This window comes from Zea mays, chromosome 5 (genome assembly GCF_902167145.1).
Source record: "Zea mays cultivar B73 chromosome 5, Zm-B73-REFERENCE-NAM-5.0, whole genome shotgun sequence".
Taxonomy (NCBI): domain Eukaryota; kingdom Viridiplantae; phylum Streptophyta; class Magnoliopsida; order Poales; family Poaceae; genus Zea; species Zea mays.
Window position 1 is genome coordinate 154,192,183 of NC_050100.1, and position 20,123 is coordinate 154,212,305.

A 20,123-nucleotide genomic window follows, 5' to 3' on the forward strand; every position below is an offset into this window, starting at 1 on the left:
AACTATCACATATAGCCACATGCTCTGCGATTTCCCTCTTCATTCCGTACCACCAGAATTTCTTCTTCAGATCCTGATACATCTTCTCACTACCAGGGTGAATCGAATAGGCTGTTTCATGAGCTTCCTTGAGGATCAACTCCCGAATAGACTGGACATTGGGAACACACAAGCGGTCTTTGAACCATACCACACCTTCTGCATCTTCTCCAGAGTCTTTGCATCTGCCATCTAGAATCAGTCGCCGGATCTCATTGATCTTCTCATCATTCTTTTGTGCTTCTTTGATTTCTCGCTCCAAGGTAGGTTCCAACTCAACTGTTACTCCTCGCGAATTGTTCAGAAATCCGAGACTCAACTTGTCAAACTCCTTGGCCAACTCATAAGGCATCGGGCGAGCGACCATCAGATTGACCTGACTCTTCCTGCTCAAAGCATCTGCCACTACGTTCGCTTTGCTTGGATGGTAATGAATCTCCAACTCATAGTCTTTGATCAGCTCTAACCATCTTCGTTGCCTCATATTCAACTCTGACTGAGTGAATATGTACTTCAGACTCTTGTGGTCTGTGTAAACATCGCATTTCTGTCCATACAGGTAGTGCCTCCATGTCTTCAGTGCGTGAACCACTGCTGCCAACTCTAGATCATGGATTGGGTAATTCTTCTCATGAACCTTCAACTGTCGGGACGTGTAAGCCACAACTCTTCCCTCTTGCATCAACACACATCCCAAACCTGTGTAACAAGCATCACAATACACCGAGAAGGGCTTGTGCACATCAGGCAAGACTAAGACAGGCGCTGTAGTCAACTTCTCTTTCAGCGCTTCAAAGACCTCTTGACATTTCTGGGTCCACTTGAACTCAACTTTGTTGCCTAGCAACGCTGTCATTGGTTTCGCAATCTTCGAAAACCCTTCAATGAATCGCCGATAATATCCGGCCATTCCAATGAAACTCTTGATTCCTCGGGCATCTGTTGGCGCTTTCCAGTTCAGAATGTCTGCCACTTTCTTCGGATCCACAGCCAATCCTTCTTTGTTGATTATGTGACCCAAGAACAGGACTTCATTGATCCAGAATTCACACTTGCTCAACTTTGCATACAACTGGTGCTCTCGCAATCTCTGCAATACCATCTTCAAATGACTTGCATGCTCTTCTTCACTATGAGAATAAATCAGATTGTCATCAATGAATACCACCACAAACTTATCGAGATAGTCCATGAATACACTGTTCATCAGATTCATGAAGAAGGCTGGTGCATTGGTCAAACCAAAAGACATCACAGTGAACTCATACAAACCATACTTGGTAATGAACGCCGTCTTCGGAATGTACGAAGGTCGGATTCTGAGCTGATGATAACCTAACCTCAGATCAATCTTGGAGAACACACTGGCTCCTCTCAACTGGTCGAACAAATCTTCTATTCTGGGCAAAGGGTACTTGTTCTTGATGGTGACTTCATTCAGAGCTCGATAATCGATGCACATCCTTTTGGTGCCATCTTTCTTTTCCACAAATAGGACAGGGGCGGCCCAAGGTGAGGTGCTTGGCCGAATGTAACCTTTCTCTGACAGCTCATCAATCTGCTTCTTAAGTTCAACCAACTCTGGTCCAGATATTCTGTAAGCTCTCTTAAAGATGGGGGCGGTTCCAGGAAGAAGCTCTATGGCAAATTCAACTTTCCGTTCTGGTGGCAATCCCATTAAGTCCTTCGGAAACACATCTGGAAACTCAGACACAACCTTGATACTCTCGATTGGGTCTACTTTACTGCTATCGACAGCCATCTGATAACAACTTCTTTCTTTGGCTCAGGCGGGACTAACTCGGTCACCACTTCCTCTCCTAGTGGGGACACCAACTTGATTGTCCTTTTATCACAACTTATAACTGCCTGATACTTATCTAGCCAATTCATCCCTAGGATGACATCTATTCCCTGAGTACCCATTACTATGAGGTTAGCAGGAAACACTATCCCCCTTATTTCCACACTTACATTCAAACAAATGCTATCGGCTCGAATTCTACTATCGGCTGAGTCAATTTGAATGGGGGTTGACATGGTAGTAATTGGAAGATTATGTGCTTCTACCCATGATGCAGTAATGAAAGAATGCGTTGCTCCAGTATCAAATAACACTTCTGCAATATGGGAGTCGGCTGGGAACATACCTACTATCATGCCGGGGTCTCCTAAACTGCTTCAGCCTCCAAGTGATTCAGTCTCCCTTGGTTATAGCGTGGCTGAGAGCGGTTGCCTGCTCCAGGCTGAGACACATTCTGCTTCGCTGGGGCATTGGGGCCAGATTGCTGCTGGGCTGCTTTCTTCGGACATTGCATCACCCAGTGGCCTTGCTCTCCACAGTGAAAACATGCTCCGTTTCCAACCTGAGCTGGTGCTGCCTGACTGTTCTGCTGGGTTGCTGGGGCAGGAAGACGAGGTGCCTGCTGATTCTGCCTCTGAAACTGACCTCCTCCTGACTGATTGTTCTGACGATTCTGATACTGGTGCTGAGGATACTGCCTTTGGAACTGCTGATGCTGCTGGGGTGGACGCTGGTTCTGCCTGAACTGCTGAGGTTGATTGCCTGAGAAACGAGGACGATTGCTGCTTCCAGGCTGGGGTCCACTGATCTTGCGCTTGCGATCCTCCATCTCCTTGCGCTTTCTCTCCGTCATGATTGCCCTGTCAATCAAGTGCTGGAATGTCGGGAAGGTGTGATTCATCAACTGATACTGCAGAGGATCAACCAAGCCTCTCAGGAAACGGTACTGTCTCTTGGCGTCGGTGTTGACATCTTCAGGAGCATAGCGAGACAACTGCAGAAACCTGTCCCGATACTCACTGACAGACGATGACCCTTGCTTGAGGGCCAGGAACTCCTCCTTCTTCACTGTCATCAGACCTGCAGGAACATGGTACTGACGAAAGCTACCTCTGAACTCTTCCCAGGTGATGGTGTCGGGGTTGGCATGGGTGGCGAGATAAGACTCCCACCATGACTGAGCTGCTCCTCTCAACAGACGAGGACCATACAGGACTTTCTCCCTGTCATCGCACTGAGCGGTATGCAACTCCCGCTCCATAGTGTGCAGCCAGTCTTCAGCATCCATGGGGTCAGAAGAATGAGCAAACGTTGGTGGATGACCTCTCATGAATTCGGCACGCTTGTCCCTGGGCATCAGAGGCATCTGAGGCTGGGGTGGGGCCTGCTGCTGTTGCTGCTGAATGGCGGCCAGAGTCTGACCGATGGCTTGAACTGCCTAAGTCTGCATCAGAAACATCTGCTCGATGGACATCGGGGGCGGGGGCGGCAACTGCTGTTGCTGGGGTACCTCTTCCTGTTGAGCGGCTTGCTCCTACTGAGCACGCCTTCCTCCTCTGCGCCTGTTCTCTGACATCTGCAGAATGCAACCACACATCAGAACTGGTCTTGCAAATCTTGCAGCATAAGAAAAGAGTATAGAATTCTTCAACAACCCTGACCAGATGAGCATCTTCACTGATCTCCAACACAGACCAACACAGCCTCTTAGATAAAGAGGACAGTGGAATAAAAGGTTTCCCAACTAGATAACTAACTCCATTAACATAACAGGTAAACCAAAATGTAGGGGGTACCCACACTCTGGTGACAGTCATTACAATGATCCAAATCAAACATAGTTCATCATGACAAACATAAATGCACAGGATATAGCAAACTACCCTGTCTAACTAAGACTAACTAAGAGCGAGACTAACGCTAAGACTGTAGCTTCTACGTATATATTTTGTATTAATTACAAGATCCGACTCTAGCGATATATGGTTCTAGATTTATCTTGGTCTTGCAGTCGGGATTGCCATAAGACTGGCGTCCACGCCGAGTGAGCGGTACGGGTGCTGAGTCCCGACGGGAGCGGGGGAACCATCATCCAGGTGACGACGTTCCGCGTGCTCAGCTCGCAGCAGGGCGATCTCAGCACGAGCCCTACTCAGCTCGTCTAGCGCATGGTCCAGCTCCATGTTTAGCACGACGGCTAGGTTGACTATGCTGCTCAACCTAGGATTGTCCTCACCAACAGGTGAGACAATCACGCCTCCTGTGCTGCCAGATGGACGGTGGGGGTAATACTTCAGGTCGAGACCGTCAGCTACCCCACCGAGAACCGAGCAGTAGTGCGAAAGCGCACGCCGCGGGGCATCTTGCATGGCCGCCTCAGCTGAGTCCCGCTCAGAGATAGAATAGTGCTCTGAGCAGACCTCAGCACCCTGGAGACTGTTCTCTGGACGGCGCACCAAGAAGGTTGCCTCCTAGCGGTCCGGGTAGACCCCGCGACTGTGCTGGTAGACCACATAGCGATACTCGATAGACCAAGTACGCCGGTTAAGTGCCCGACATAGCAGGGTGTCGAGTGCGTCGTGGAAGTGACACCCGCGAGCAGCGTCGTGAGTGATGGGTCGAGCAACCCATCCTTCCGGCTCCTGGTCAACAGAGAAGTCGGTGTCGTGGCTCGAGCTGTCGTCGCCACCTCCGTCGTCTGGGTCTCCTCCAGCAGCTACTCCAGAGGCTGGGGCGCCCAGTGGTGGTGCAGGGGGTGCCTCCAGGGGAAGCACCGGGGAGCAGCTCCTCACGGACTCTATCTCCTGTTGGACCGAGAAAGAAGAGCCCTACTGCTCCTGTCGTCGACGTTCCTGCTCCTCATGCAGGCGGTGGTGCAGCCTCTCCAAGTGGCTGGACTGTCCGGCCACGGGACGGCGAAGCGGACGCTCAGCAAGGCGGGAGGGTAAGAAGGGGATGACGGACTTTCGTGCAGTGTGTCTAAGACGAGCCATCTACAAAAGACACCGCAAGCAAAAGAGTGAGAACAGAATTAATATGACCAGCAAGTAATGAACCATAAATAAATGAAGGATTAGAATAAAACATAATTTTCAGCAAGGTATAATATATAGTAGAACATAGGTTTGGTCGGTATGACCAACTTTTGAAGGGATATCAAAGTCAAGGCAGGGACAGAGGTCTATAGTCCTTAGAACGACCATTCTACTCTAGGTTAGCGGTCCTACAGTCAGCACGACTTTGATACCACTTATGTCACACCCGGTTTTAGAAGGCAAACCGAATGCGAACCATGTACGTGCCAGGATCAGCAATTCACGTACACGGCAGTTACATAACATGGACATCGTCACACAGTGCTCAAATAGTATCAAAAAGGGAAATAGTCGATTACATCATATGTCTGAGACATCCACATAGTCTTTACAATAAATCAAAGTGCGGAAAAGAAACGTAGATAAACGTGGCCTTCACAGGCAGCTGACTGGGGGTTGCCGCTAACCCACGCCTAGAACTCGTCGTAGTCTTGGAACTCCTGGAAGTCTCCTTCCACAGCTTCATCTTCTCCTGAGCAGTGGTTGCAGTGCTGACAACCTGGGGATGGGGGGGTTTGGTGTGTAGAGCAAGGGTGAGTACACATCAACATACTCAGCAAGTATCCTGTTTGGCTGTAGTGGACTAGCTTTATGTGGGGATAAGTCAAGCAGTTGCTTTTAGTTGGTCAGATTATTATTTACTAGTAGAAAGCCAGGTTTTAACATAACCCAAGTTATTAGCCCGATGTACCCTTTCCAAATGGAAAGAATACCACTTACCAGCACCATAGTCATAACCAGAACCATCAATCTCATTGCCACCTGTAAACCAAAAGGTCTCTGATCAAGTACCACTAATCGCTGGAGCTCCCTTGGCCGCTCATAACCGCGAGCACGGCTGATATATCAGTTTTCAAACACTCTGCAGAGGTTGTGCACTTTACCCACAAGCTGTGATTCCCTTTCTGCCCGGAGATCATGACTCTCCATTGATCACTACCAAGGTGACCCAGCAGGGCATCACTACGTAGCCTTTACAAAGATTCCCCGGGGCTGTAGCCGCTCGTTAGGTTTCCTAAATGCACCGCACTCCTCCCCAAGGGGCGAACCCAAACTTGGCAGAGCGAGCCGCATACACCGAGCCCCATTGACGACACGACGGCTAAGCGAACTACACCCCAGATCCTCTAATTATTCAGCTAAGGGCACCCATTCCACCCTCATGGTTGCATTGTTTTCCCGGGCGGTCGTCCAAAGAACAGGTCCTTACGGAGAGGCACTCGAGAAACCGCTCGAGCCCCCTTGAAGGCCACAAGTAGAACATTGTCGGCGTTTCGAGACAGGGGGGTCCCAAAGCCGACGAGTGAGTGTGCTGCGTGCCCTAGCCTAGATGGGTCGAGCGCATGGGCGAGCGCGAAGGGGGGAGAGGCGAGGTGGCCGGAGCCGAGCGTGAGAGAGGTGGAAGTCCCGCGGCCTTCGTGTTCGTCCCGCGCCCAGGTCGGGTGCGCTTGCAGTAGGGGGGTTACAAGCGTCCACGCGGGTGAGGGAAGCGAGCGGCCCCAAGAGAGCGCCTGTCCCGTCCTCGGTCCCGCGCGGCCAACCTTCTCTAAGAAGGCCCTGGTCCTCCCTTTTATAGTCGTAAGGAGAGGATCCAGGTGTACAATGGGGGGTGTAGCAGAGTGCTACGTGTCTAGCAGAGAGAGAGCTAGCGCCCTAGGTACATGCCAATGTGGCAGCCGGAGAGGTCTTGGCACCTTGCTGGCGTGATGTCGTGGCTGTCGGAGGTGCGACGGAGCCTGGCGGAGGGACAGCTGTTGGAGCGGTCGAGTCCTTGCTGACGTCGCCCTGCTTCCGTAAGAGAGCTAGGGGCCGCCGTCGTCACAGAGCTTGTGGAGCGCCATCATTGCCCATCCGGCGGAGCTGGCCGGATGGGACGTCGGTCTTGTTCTCCGTGACCCGGGTCGATTCGGGGTAGGACGATGATGGCGCTTCCTGTTGACGTGGTGGGTCTGTGCCCTAGGCAGGGTGACGTGGGGGCTCCTCCGAAGCCGAGGTTGAGTCTGTCTTCTGTTGCCGAGGCTGAGTCCGAGCCATGGGGTCGGGCGAGGCGGAGGTCGTTCGGCCGAGGCCAGGGCGGAGTCCGAGCCCTGGGGTCGGGCGAGGCGGAGTTTCGTCGTCTTCCGGGTCTTAGCCCGAGTCCGAGCCCTGGGGTCGGGCGAGGCGGAGGTCGTTCGGCCGAGGCCAGGGCGGAGTACGAGCCCTGGGGTCGGGCGAGGCGGAGTTTCGCCGTCTTCCGGGTCTTAGCCCGAGTCCGAGTCCTGGGGTCGGGCGGAGCGGAGTTCGCCGTCTTCCGGGTCTTAGCCCAAGTCCGAGCCCTGGGGTCGGGCGGAGCGGAGTTCGCCGTCTTCCGGGTCTTAGCCCGAGTCCGAGCCCTGGGGTCGGGCGGAGCGGAGTTCGCCGTCTTCCGGGTCTTAGCCCGAGTCCGAGCCCTGGGGTCGGGTGGAGCGAAGTTCGCTGTCCTCCGGGTCTTAGCCCGAGTCCGAGCCCTGGGGTCGGGCGGAGCAGAGTTCGCCGTGGCGCCTTTGGCAAGGCCTGGCTGTCTGTCAGACTCACTCTGTCGAGTGGCACCGCAGTCGGAGTGGCGCAGGCGGCGCTGTCTTTCTGTCAGACTGGTCAGTGGAGCGGTGGAGTGACGGCGGTCACGTCGGCTCTGCCGGGGGGGCGCGTGTCAGGATAAAGGTGTCAGGCCACCTTTGCGTTAAATGCTCCTGCAACTCGGTCAGTCGGTGTGGCGATTTAGTCAGGGTTGCTTCTGAGCGAAGCCAAGGCCTCGGGCGAGCCGGTGATGTGTGCGCCGTAAAAAGGGGGGCCTCGGGCGAGACGGAAGTCTCTCGAGGTCGGCTGCCCTTGGCCGAGGCTAGGCTCGGGTGAAGCGTGATCGAGTCACTCGTGCGGACTGATCCCTGACTTAATCGTACCCATCAGGCCTTTGCAGCTTTATGCTGATGGGGGTTACCAGCTGAGAATTAGGCGTCTTGAGGGTACCCCTAATTATGGTCCCCGACAGTAGCCCCCGAGCCTCGAAGGGAGTGTTAGCACTCGCTTGGAGGCTTTCGTCGCACTTTTTTGCAAGGGGACCAGCCTTTCTCGGTTGCATTTTGTTCCGGTGGGTGCGCGCGAGCGCACCCGCCGGGTGTAGCCCCCGAGGCCTCGGAGGAGTGGTTACACTCCTTCGAGGTCTTAATACCTTGCGTAATGCTTCGGCTGGTCTGGTCGTTCCCCCATGCGAACTGGCCGTAGCCTGGGTGCACGGTCGGGGCCCATGCTCTCGGGCTGGTATGTTGACGCTGTCAACGGTTTGGCCGGAGCTGGTTTTTGCGAGAGCAGCCCCCGAGCCTCTGCACAGGGCGAGAGGACGATCAGGGACAGACTCGACTTTTTACATACGCCCCTTCGTCGCCTTTCCGCAAGGAGGGGGGAGTGCGCCATGTTACCCTCGATGGGCACCGAACATGGTGTCTCCGGTGAGCTGCAAGCGGGTAATCCGAGTGGACGTCCGTGCCCCGTTCGTTGGGGGTCGGCTAGGGGCCCAGAGGCACGCCCAAAAGTACCTGCGGGTGATTTGCCGGACCCGGTCCCCTGGCGACGGGGTCCGAGGGCTCGATGCCTCCCTCCGATGGGATTCCGTTACAAGATCGTTCCCGCTGGTCTCGGAAATGTCCTAGGGTACCTCGGGAGCGCAGCCCGAGCCTCGGTTATGTATCGAACGTACCCCTGGTCATCCCTCGCTCGGTGTCTGAGGCGATTGTGAACCCTTCGGGGGCCAGCCTTCGAACCCCTGATCAGTAATGGGCGCGGAGCCCGAGTAGCCTGAGGCGGCCATGGAACCCTTCGGGGGGCTGGCCTTCGAACCCCTGACCAGTAGTGGGTGTCGGGCCCACGCGATCTGAGGCGACTGTTGAACCCTTCGGAGGGCCAGTCTTCGAACCCCTGATCAGTAGGGGGGGCTCGGAGCCCGGTTCCTTCACGGAGAAGGATCCTTTTCGGGGTATCCCCCTTTCCCGGTCCCTGTTGCAAGAGATAGAGAAAGAGAAAAAAGGAAAGGGATACGAAACCGAACGACGTGGCGTACCTCTTTTTGACGCGGTTATTACGGCGAAGGCGAAGCGTCGCGCGCTTCTCCCGCCGCGGAGTTAATGCGACGGGGCGAGTGGTTGGCGGGGTGGCCGTTACGCGTGCGCGAGCCGTTTGAGGAACGGCTGTACCGCTTCGCGCTTTTTGAATCCCGCGTCCGGTCCAGGCGGTGTGCTGGAAACGGTTTCGCCCTGGCCTTCATATACTTGAGAGGGGGTCCGGTGACGGTTCTTCGCTCTGCTCCCTTCTTTTCCCTTTAGGTTTTCGCAACCCGGGAAACTTTAGTCGGAGAAGAGAGAAACCGCTCTCCCTGCCCCCCGCGCCGCCATCTTCTCCATTTTGGTGATGGCGGATCGAGTGACCATAATCCCCCCGCGCGATCCGTGGCCCTTCTCCATGGTGACGGCGAGTGATCTGGAGGAGCTGGTCGGCGAAGGTTTGCTCCGCCCCCTCACCGACAAGCAGCGGCCAGAGTGGATTCCTCCCGTGGGCGGAGCCACTCCGTCCCCACCGCCGGGGTATGTCGTGAGCTTCGTCTCCTTCCATGAGCGGGGATTTGGTGTGCCGACGGGCCGCTTTATGCGGGCCATCCTATTCCACTACGGGGTGGAGTTGCACAACCTCTCCCCCAACTCCATCTCGCAGGCCGCTATCTTCGTAGCGGTATGCGAAGGATACTTGGGGATCGCTCCTCATTGGGATTTGTGGACTCATCTCTTCCTCGCCGAGCCTTTCGCCTTGTCGACGGGGGAGAGGAGGATCCGTGCAGCGGTGTGGGCCGGCGGCTGCATTCTCTTGTTGAGGCAGTCGCGGGCGCTGCAGTACATTCCTGCCATTCTTGCGTCTTCGAACAAGGGGTGGCAGCGCCGGTGGTTCTACCTCCGGAATGACGGTGAGTTGCTCCCACCGTTTTCCCAGCGAGTAGTTACGGCTGCCACCGACGCCTGGCGCCACGGGACCCCGCACGAGAGGCAGAAGAATCTCGAACCCCTTCTCCAGGCCCTGAAGGAGTTGCGGGAGGGGGGACTTACCGCTGCGGGAGTGATCGCCGCTATCCACCGTCGGAGGGTGCTTCCATTGGCGGAGCGGCGGCTGCCGCTCTGGGAGATGACCCCGGAAGCTGACTGGGAGGGCTCACGAATGTCCCCTGATCCTCTCCCCTTCAACGCCCTCCGATGGCGGGTGTCGGCTGCGATGGGGAAGCCGGACCCCCACGCATACTCCCAGCTTCGGATGCGCCCCGACCAGGGGTGTGTGACTTTGGTGAGTGTTCGCTCCTTCCTTCTTCGTATATCGGGTCGCTCCGGGTCCTTATGATCGGGTTCCTTTCTCCCCTCCTTTTAGGATGTGGGGTGGCACAAACCCTCCCAGCCACGGGTCCCGGAGGACACGGTGGACCGTGCAGCGCGGCGGGTCGCCGCGGAGGAGAAGAAGAAAAAGAAGGACGCGAAGAAGGCCCGGGCCCACGAGCGGAGGCGGGCTCGGGACGCCTTGGAGAAGCGCCGTCGCCAGCAGGAGAGGGACGGACTCCCGAGGGAGCCGTCGCCGGAGACGCCCGACGATGATGATGACGATGCTGATGACGAAGAGGATGACATGGCCGCCCGTCTCGGCCTCAGCCCCAGCTTGGGGTGTGGCCAGGAGCCGTCGAGCCAGCCCCCGAGCGGGCCGACTCCGTCAGCCCCCGAAGTCGGGGCGTCGGGCTCCCGACCCGAGGCACGGGGGCGAACCGAGAGGTCACCTGACCCCTCAACCGGAGGAGCTGAGGCAGCTCCGGTGGTCCAGACCAAGGCGTCTGTTCCCCAGGGGCCGCCGCTCGTGTCGGTGGCGCATGGGGGTGACCCTCAAGTCGTCGCGGCCGTGCCCGGGGAATCCGCTTCCCGGGCGCCCCAAGCAAGGGTGGTGCCGAAGGTGCCGGCGAAGCGGACCTCGGCGTCTGTTTCAGGAGCCGGGATCCAAGAAGGCTCCCCCCAGGCGCGGTGGATCATGGCCCGAAGTGGGTGAGTATCTCGGAATGTCTTCGTCTTGGCTTCCCATTCATATGTCTCGGTCGTGATCTTTCTTTCCTCCTCTCTTTTTTTTATATCCAGCAAGCGAATTCATGGCCAGACCGACCTGGCACCCCGGAAGGCCCTCAAGACGGCGCCGAACTGTGTGGCCAGCGCCATTCCACCGACCCTTTCGCGGGGTACTTCACCACCGGGGGCTCGGGCGTCGCCAATCTCTGAGGAGCGGGCTCCCGAGGCCGGCTCTTCAGCCGAGGCGGCTATCGTGGTTGAGGAGGCGGCTGACGCCCACGCGGCCCTGAGTTCGCCTGTCGTGCCGGTCATGCCGGCGCCTGCCACCGCCGAGGTTGCCGCCGTCCCTGTCGAAGGGCGTCCAGTTGCCGCCAGCGTCGGGATGGCTGATGCGTCGGCGCCCAAGACTTCAGAAGAGGTGGGCGTGGACGCGCAATCCGTCCAGCCGGGCGGCAGCCTCATCGCTGTGCGGCGGAGCCCCGAGGCCCGGCGCCCGTTGCTCCGATTCCGGACCCGCGAGGCCTCGGACCCCGTCTTCGTTCTCGATGATGAGCAGGAGGACCAGTCCTGGGGTGAGCTCCGCGAGTGCGCAGAGGCAACGGTGGGGTCGCTCCGGTCATCGCTGGAGGTTTTCTGCAGAGACGTCCCCAAAATCCTCCAGGTAGCGGTTTCGGGCATACCTTTTTTCCTTCTGTGGGCGAGACACTCGTCGTGACGCCCTGTTTCCTTTCCCCAGGATCTGTCGGACCGGAGCGCCGCCAAGTCGTCGTTCATCCGCCGCGAGGTTGATGTCTGGGGCTCGCTGCGATCCCTGAGGTCCTCGCTCGCCGGGGCTACCTCGCGCCTTTCTCAGCAGGATGCCAAGGTGGCGGACCTCCAGCTGCTCTGCGCCGACCTGAGAGCCGAGGCGGCTGCAGCGCGTGCGGAGGCGCAACGGCAGCGATCGGAGCTCGCCCAGGTCGTCGAGGAACGGGACCGATCTCAGGGCCGGGCTGCCGAGGCCGAAAGCCGTGCCGAGACCCTTGCGGCTGACTTAGCCGCGGCCCAGGTCGCGGCCTCGGAGCATCGTGCCCGAGCCGGAGGTACGTCTTGGTCCTCCCTGGTTCTCTTTCTTGTCCATTTCCTTTGCTTGTGCTTGAGGTATTTCTCCTGGTTGCTTGCAGAGCTTGAGTCCGCCCTTGACGAGTCCGCCAAGGCGCTTGCTGAGGCGCTTGCCGGAGCTGCCGAGCAGAGGGATGCGGACCTTGCGGCCATGTCCGAGGCCGTCTCGGACTTTTATCGTGTCCTCGGCTCCGGCGACGTCCCTTCAGGAAGCTCCCCTCAGAGCCGCCTTCGAGCCTTGGGTGATCACGCGCGCGGCAGAGTCCGCGAAGCGCTACACCACGGCGTCAGGCGGGCCTTCGCCGTGCTTGCTTCCCACTATGTTGTGGACCTGGAGCGGGTTAGTGAGGGGTACTGTCTTCCTGACGAAGACGATGCAGCCCTAGCGGAGGTCCAACGGCTCGACGCGGTCGCCGCGGGTCCGAGCGCGGTGCTGGCGACCACCTTTGAGGCGGAGATCCTTCCCCCTGCGACGTTACCGGAGGCCGAGATGGACCCCACCGACGGCGGGGATGGAGCTGAGGGCGCGGCTCCTTCCCAAGGCGGCGCCTAATTCTTGTTTGAACAGTTTCTTGTTGGATGTGCGTCTCACCGCAGCTGCTGAGGCCTGAACACTTTGTCTTTCTTGCATGGAGTCGTACTCTCCTTTCTTTCCATCTGCATGTTCGTCCTGGCTTGTCAATAATAGGGTGGCTTCTCGAGTCGGGCCATTCTTCGTGGCAGGTGATGAGTGAGGTATCCCTAACCCGGAGGCACAGGAGCTCCTCGGCTCAGTCGGCCTTGCCATTTACATGTACCCGCGTTCGCTCCTCGAGACCCTGCTTCTGACATAGCCGGGAGAACGTAGCCGGGAGGACGCAAGAGGCCCCTTTTTTGATTGAAATTTTTTGACACAGAGAAGTATGCCCGATCTTGACGCAGAGGGGTTCCCCCTTTTTAGCCCCCGAGGGAGGGTCGGGCTCTGCCAAGGCGAGGCCGACCCTTCCTTGATGACCGAGGCGCAGAGGCTGTCTGACGGATCGGGCTCCGGCCCGGATATCCAGCGAGTGTTTGGCGACATCCCTCGGTATGCCGGGCATGTCCGAGGGACTCCGCGCAAGGACGTCGGCGTTTGCGCGGAGAAAGTCGACGAGCACTGCTTCCTATTTGGGGTCGAGCCCGGAACCAATCCGGATCTGCTTGGTGGTGTCGCCACTGGGGTCAAGAGGGACGGCCTTAACCGTCTCTGCTGGCTCGAAGTTGCCGGCATGGCGCTTCACGTCTGGCACCTCCTTGGAGAGGTTCTCCAGGTCGGCGATGAGGGCCTCGGACTCGGCGAGGGCCTCGGCGTACTCCACGCACTCCACGTCGCATTCGAACGCGTGTTTGTACGTGGGGCCGACGGTGATGACCTCGTTGGGGCCCGACATCTTGAGCTTCAGGTAGGTGTAGTTGGGGACGGCCATGAACTTCGCGTAGCATGGCCTCCCTAGTACGGCGTGGTAGGTTCCTCGGAACCCGACCACCTCGAACGTCAGGGTCTCCCTTCGGAAGTTGGAGGGCGTCCCGAAGCAGACGGGGAGGTCGAGTCGCCCGAGGGGCTGGACGCGCTTCCCAGGGATGATCCCGTGGAAGGGCGCAGCGCCTGCTCGGACGGAGGACAGATCGACGCGCAGGAGCTTGAGGGTCTCGGCGTAGATGATGTTGAGGCAGCTGCCCCCATCCATCAGGACCTTGGTGAGCCTGACATTGCCGACAACGGGGTCGACGACGAGCGGGTATTTCCCCGGGCTCGGCACATGGTCGGGGTGGTCGGCCTGGTCGAAGGTGATGGGCTTGTCGGACCAGTCTAGGTAGACTGGCGCCGCCACCTTCACCGAGTAGACCTCCCGGCGCTCTTGCTTGCGATGCCGAGCCGAGGCATTCGCCGCATGCCCTCCATAGATCATGAAGCAGTCGCGGACCTCGGGGAACTCTCCTGCTTGGTGATCTTCGTTCTTGTCGTCGTCGCGGGCCCTGCCACCCTCGGCGGGTGGCCCGGCCCTGTGGAAGTGACGCCGAAGCATAACGCACTCCTCGAGGGTGTGCTTGACGGGCCCCTGATGGTAGGGGCACGGCTCCTTGAGCATCTTGTCGAAGAGGTTTGCACCTCCGGGGGGCTTCCGAGGGTTCTTGTGCTCGGCGGCGGCGACAAGGTCCGCGTCAGCAGCGTCGCGTTTCGATTGCGACTTCTTCTTGCCTTTCTTCTTGGCGCCGCGCGGAGCAGACGCCTCGGGAGCCCCTTCCGATGGGCGGCCCTGGGGCTGCTTGTCCTTTCGGAAGATAGCCTCGACCGCCTCCTGGCCAGAGGCGAACTTGGTGGCGATGTCCATCAGCTCGCTCGCCCTGGTGGGGGTCTTGCGACCCAGCTTGCTCACCAGGTCGCGGCAAGTGGTGCCGGCGAGGAACGCGCCGATGACATCCGAGTCGGTGATGTTGGGCAGCTCGGTGCGCTGCTTCGAGAATCGCCGGATGTAGTCCCGGAGCGACTCCCCCGGCTGTTGCCGGCAGCTTCGAAGGTCCCAGGAATTCCCGGGGCGCACGTATGTGCCCTGGAAATTGCCAGCGAAGGCTTGGACCAAGTCGTCCCAGTTGGAGATCTGCCCCGGAGGCAGGTGCTCCAACCAGGCGCGAGCAGTGTCGGAGAGGAACAGGGGGAGGTTACGGATGATGAGGTTGTCGTCGTCCGTCCCACCAGTTGGCAGGCAAGGCGGTAGTCCGCGAGCCATAGTTCCGGTCTCGTTTCCCCCGAGTACTTCGTGATAGTAGTCGGGGGTCGGAACCGGGTCGGGAATGGCGCCCGTCGGATGGCCCGACTGAAGGCCTGCGGACCGGGTGGTTCGGGCGAGGGACTCCGATCCTCCCCGCTGTCGTAGCGCCCCCCACGCCTGGGGTGGTAGCCTCGGCGCACCCTTTCGTCGAGGTGGGCTCGACGGTCGCGTCGATGGTGCTCGTTGCCGAGGTGCCCCGGGGCCGCAGGCGCGGTGTTGCGCGTGCGCCCGGTGTAGACCGAGGCTTCCCGCATGAATCGGGAAGTCGCGGCATGAGGTTCCGAGGGATATCCTTGCCTTCGGGAGGCAGTGCTCTCGGCCCGTCGGGCCGCAGCGCCTTCCAGGAGATTATTGAGCTCTCCCTGGATTCGCCGACCCTCGGTGGTTGATGGCTCCGGCATCGCGCGGAGGAGCATCGCTGCGGCTGCCAGGTTCTGACCAACCCCGCTGGATGCGGGCGGCGGCCTGACCCCGGCATCATTGGCGACGCGGTGCTGGAGACCTTGGGGCAGGTGACGTATTTCTCCGGCCAAGGGTTGGCCCGCCCATACCTGCCCGACGTCCCGACGGATCGGCTCAAGCGCTCCTGTTCCCTCGTTGAGCCTGGCCTGCGCCTCGTGGACTTGCTCGAGTTGTGGGTCGTAACCCCCCGCCGGAGCGGGGACCACAGCTAGCTCCCGTGGGATGTCGGCGCGAGGCACCGGCCTAGGAAGATCACCATCCTCCGGCATGCCGAGATGGTTGCCTTCGGAGGGATCCCCTAGCTCGATGTGGAAACATTAGCGGCTTGGGCCGCAGCTCTCGTCGCCAAGGCTGCGGCTTCCGTCGGAACAGTCGGATAGGCAGTAGTCACATGCGGTCAAGAAGTCCCGCATGGCACTGGGGTTGCCAAGTCCGGAGAAATCCCAACAGACGCTGGGATCGTCATCTTCCTCGGACCCAGAGGGCCCGTAGGTCGAGACGTCCGTCAGCCGGTCCCAAGGCGACCGTATACGAAACCCCAGTGGGGTTGCACTCGCCTCAATGAGAGCGCCCGCCAAAGCGAGGTCATTTGGCGGGTTGAGGCCGAGTCGAAATGACGCAAGATGGGAGTTAGTCGGTACCTTTTGGTCGACGAGGAGCGACGTAGTCACATCGGGGACTGGTTGCTCCGTCATCTCAGGTACGAGGGCGACGTCCTGCAGGCTTTCCGCGAGCGCGCCGGCGTCGTCTTCTTGCTCGGGGTCAGCGTGTCGCGGGGGGACGGCGCTTGCCTTCGTCTTGAACGCGAGGTCGACGTCCGGCGTGCCTTCCGTCGGGGCGTCAGGGGCGTCGATTCGCTCGACGGCCAACGAAGCGCGGCCTCCCGCTTGACCTTGATGGCCCCGCCTCCTCCTCCGTTGGCGGGGGAGAGAACGGAGCGAGCTCGAATGTTGCTCTTCCACCACGCGGGGAAGATGTCGTCGATTCCGCCGCCGGCGGGCGGGTTGTTGGCCGCCATTGTCGTTGTCGCGCGGCGGTGGAAGAAGTATCATGTCGTAGCTGCCGTCGAAGGACATGAACTCAAGAGTCCCGAAACGAAGCACCGTCCCGGGCCGGAGAGGTTGCTGGAGACTGCCCATCTGGAGCTTGACGGGGAGCTGTTCGTCAGCACGCAGCAGGCCCCTACCTGGCGCGCCAACTGTCGGCGTTTCGAGACAGGGGGTCCCAAAGCCGACGAGTGAGTGTGCTGCGTGCCCCAGCCCAGATGGGTCGAGCGCGTGGGCGAGCGCGAAGGGGGGAGAGGCGAGGTGGCCGGAGCCGAGCGTGAGAGAGGTGGAAGTCCCGCGGCCTTCGTGTTCGTCCCGCGCCAAGGTCGGGTGCGCTTGCAGTAGGGGGGTTACAAGCGTCCACGCGGGTGAGGGAAGCGAGCGGCCCCAAGAGAGCGCCTGTCCCGTCCTCGGTCCCGCGCGGCCAACCTTCTCTAAGAAGGCCCTGGTCCTCCCTTTTATAGTCGTAAGGAGAGGATCCAGGTGTACAATGGGGGGTGTAGCAGAGTGCTACGTGTCTAGCGGAGAGAGAGCTAGCGCCCTAGGTACATGCCAATGTGGCAGCCGGAGAGGTCTTGGCACCTTGCTGGCGTGATGTCGTGGCTGTCGGAGGTGCGACGGAGCCTGGCGGAGGGACAGCTGTTGGAGCGGTCGAGTCCTTGCTGACGTCGCCCTGCTTCCGTAAGAGAGCTGGGGGCCGCCGTCATCACAGAGCTTGTGGAGCGCCATCATTGCCCATCCGGCGGAGCTGGCCGGATGGGACGCCGGTCTTGTTCTCCGTGACCCGGGTCGATTCGGGGTAGGACGATGATGGCGCTTCCTGTTGACGTGGCGGGTCTGTGCCCTAGGCAGGGTGACATGGGGGCTCCTCCGAAGCCGAGGTTGAGTCTGTCTTCTGTTGCCGAGGCCGAGTCCGAGCCATGGGGTCGGGCGAGGCGGAGGTCGTTCGGCCGAGGCCAGGGCGGAGTCCGAGCCCTGGGGTCGGGCGAGGCGGAGTTTTGTCGTCTTCCGGGTCTTAGCCCGAGTCCGAGCCCTGGGGTCGGGCAAGGCGGAGGTCGTTCGGCCGAGGCCAGGGCGGAGTCCGAGCCCTGGGGTCGGGCGAGGCGGAGTTTCGTCGTCTTCCGGGTCTTAGCCCGAGTCCGAGCCCTGGGGTCGGGCGGAGCGGAGTTCGCCGTCTTCCGGGTCTTAGCCCGAGTCCGAGCCCTGGGGTCGGGCGGAGCGGAGTTCGCCGTCTTCCGGGTCTTAGCCCGAGTCCGAGCCCTGGGGTCGGGTGGAGCGGAGTTCGCCGTCCTCCGGGTCTTAGCCCGAGTCCGAGCCCTAGGGTCGGGCGGAGCGGAGTTCGCCGTGGCGCCTTTGGCAAGGCCTGACTGTCTGTCAGACTCACTCTGTCGAGTGGCACCGCAGTCGGAGTGGCGCAGGCGGCGCTGTCCTTCTGTCAGACTGGTCAGTGGAGCGGTGGAGTGACGACGGTCACGTCGGCTCTGCCGGGGGGGGCGCGTGTCAAGATAAAGGTGTCAGGCCACCTTTGCGTTAAATGCTCCTGCAACTCGGTCAGTCGGTGTGGCGATTTAGTCAGGGTTGCTTCTGAGCGAAGCCAAGGCCTCGGGCGAGCCGGTGATGTGTCCGCTGTAAAAAGGGGGGCCTCGGGCGAGACAGAAGTCTCTCGAGGTCGGCTGCCCTTGGCCGAGGCTAGGCTCGGGTGAAGCGTGATCGAGTCACTCATGCGGACTGATCCCTGACTTAATCGTACCCATCAGGCCTTTGCAGCTTTATGCTGATGGGGGTTACCAGCTGAGAATTAGGCGTCTTGAGGGTACCCCTAATTATGGTCCCCAACAAACATCATCATAAGAAGATGGGAAAACAGCGTATCATAGATAATCTCATCATGTTCATTGATTAGAGTTGAGCAATAGCATAAAGCTAAACAATAATAATCCAACCCAAATAGGTAAACAAGGACATGGATATCAAAGCTAGTAAATCCTTAGGCATAAATGTGTAATGCGGGAGGTGAATTAAAGAATGAATAGGACAGAGATAGGTCAAGGGACACTTGCCTCCACCAACCGATTGCTGCTCAGGGGCTTCTCCTGCGAGTTCTTCGGGCTCTTCAACCAGATCGTTCTCTATGCGAGTGTGAACATACATACATCCATCCATTGAAATTAGGAAACCAACAGTACACCATACCAGAGAACAAGTAGATTAAACATGCATAGCATATGACATGCGATATTGCATTTACCATGGTTAGAAAGAAACGGGGAAAGGTCTCGCATGGGTTAAAGCTTATGTTCGAGGTGCACTAAGGGTAGACGAATAACTAAACGTTACGTGTTCTAGTTCTACTAAGCTTCAATATTAAGGATTAGCTACATGCACTAATGGAAACGTGACCACCTTTAGTAGATTAACATTAAATGAGATAGACGATTAGTTATACAAATTAACTAACGTAATCAATTTCTAAATTGAGTTTCCTATTTTATTAACATGAACAATGTGATTAGCACACATAAAATATAGGGGGGTAGACGGACTCGTCCAGGGGTAGACGAAGGCACGACGAGCCGTGCCAAGGCACTGCGCACTACGCGAGCACGCGCGCGAGGCCGCACGCACGCGCCTCGAACTAGCCGTGCGCACGTCGGGGCCGCGCGCTGGCCGAGCTCAAAGCCGCGCGCCATAGACACGCTTGGCCGAGCTCGAGGCCGCGCCGGGGCCGTCACGACGCGAGCAAGGCACGCCGGGGCGGGCGGGCGAGCACGGGCGGGGTGGTGCACGGCCAGGACCGGGGCGGCGCGGCCGGGGCCGGGACGGGGGCCGGGCGGCGCGGGGCGGCGCGGTCGGGGCAGAGGCGGGGCCGGGCGGCGCGCACGGGGCGACGGCGGCCGGGGCAGGGGCGGCGGCGCCATGGCCGGAGCCGAAGCGGGCGCGGGGGCGGGGGCGGCTCGCTGGGCGGGGCCGAGGGCGGCTCGCCGGGGCGGGGCCGAGGCCGGGGAGGGGCGGGGCTCGCGGGGGCGGCTCGGCGCGAGGGCGGGGACGGCGCACCGGGCGGGGCCGAGGGCGGCCGGGCGGGCGCGGGGCGGCTGCGCCGCGGGAGGTCGCCGGCGGGCGGGGAAGGGGGAGGGAGAAGAGGGGAGGGGGGCCTCACCGCGGCGAGGGAGGGCGGCGTGGCGGCGGCGGCGGCGGTTAGGGCAGGGGAGAGGGAGAGAGGGAGAGAGAATGACGGGCGGGGCCCGCAGGGAGGGGAATTTTTTGGGGGAGGGGGGAGGGGGCGCGGTTGGGCCGCTTGGGCCCAAAGCGGGGCGCGCGCGGGGGGGGGGCGGTTGGGCCGGCCGGGGCGGCCCACGACGCGGGGGAGGGAAAGGGGAGGGGGCGCGGCTGGGACGGGCGCGAGGGGGAGGGGGCGGCTGGGCCAAAAATGGGGAAGGAGGCGGGGAGGGGAGAGAGGAAAGGATTTTCCTTTTTTTTCTAAAATCTATTTTCCTAGATGAATGCATTTACATTTTTAAACAATCAAAAAGTATGCATGGTTCGGCATGGTGCATCACACCAAATAAAGTATTTTAGGGTTTTGCTTTACACGGGATCCCAAGCCGAATCCAGCTATAACTTTGGAAAAGATCAAGGTTTAGTGAGGAGAAAAGGGAAAAGGAAAGGGTAACGCCTGAATTTGGTGAGGGAAAAGA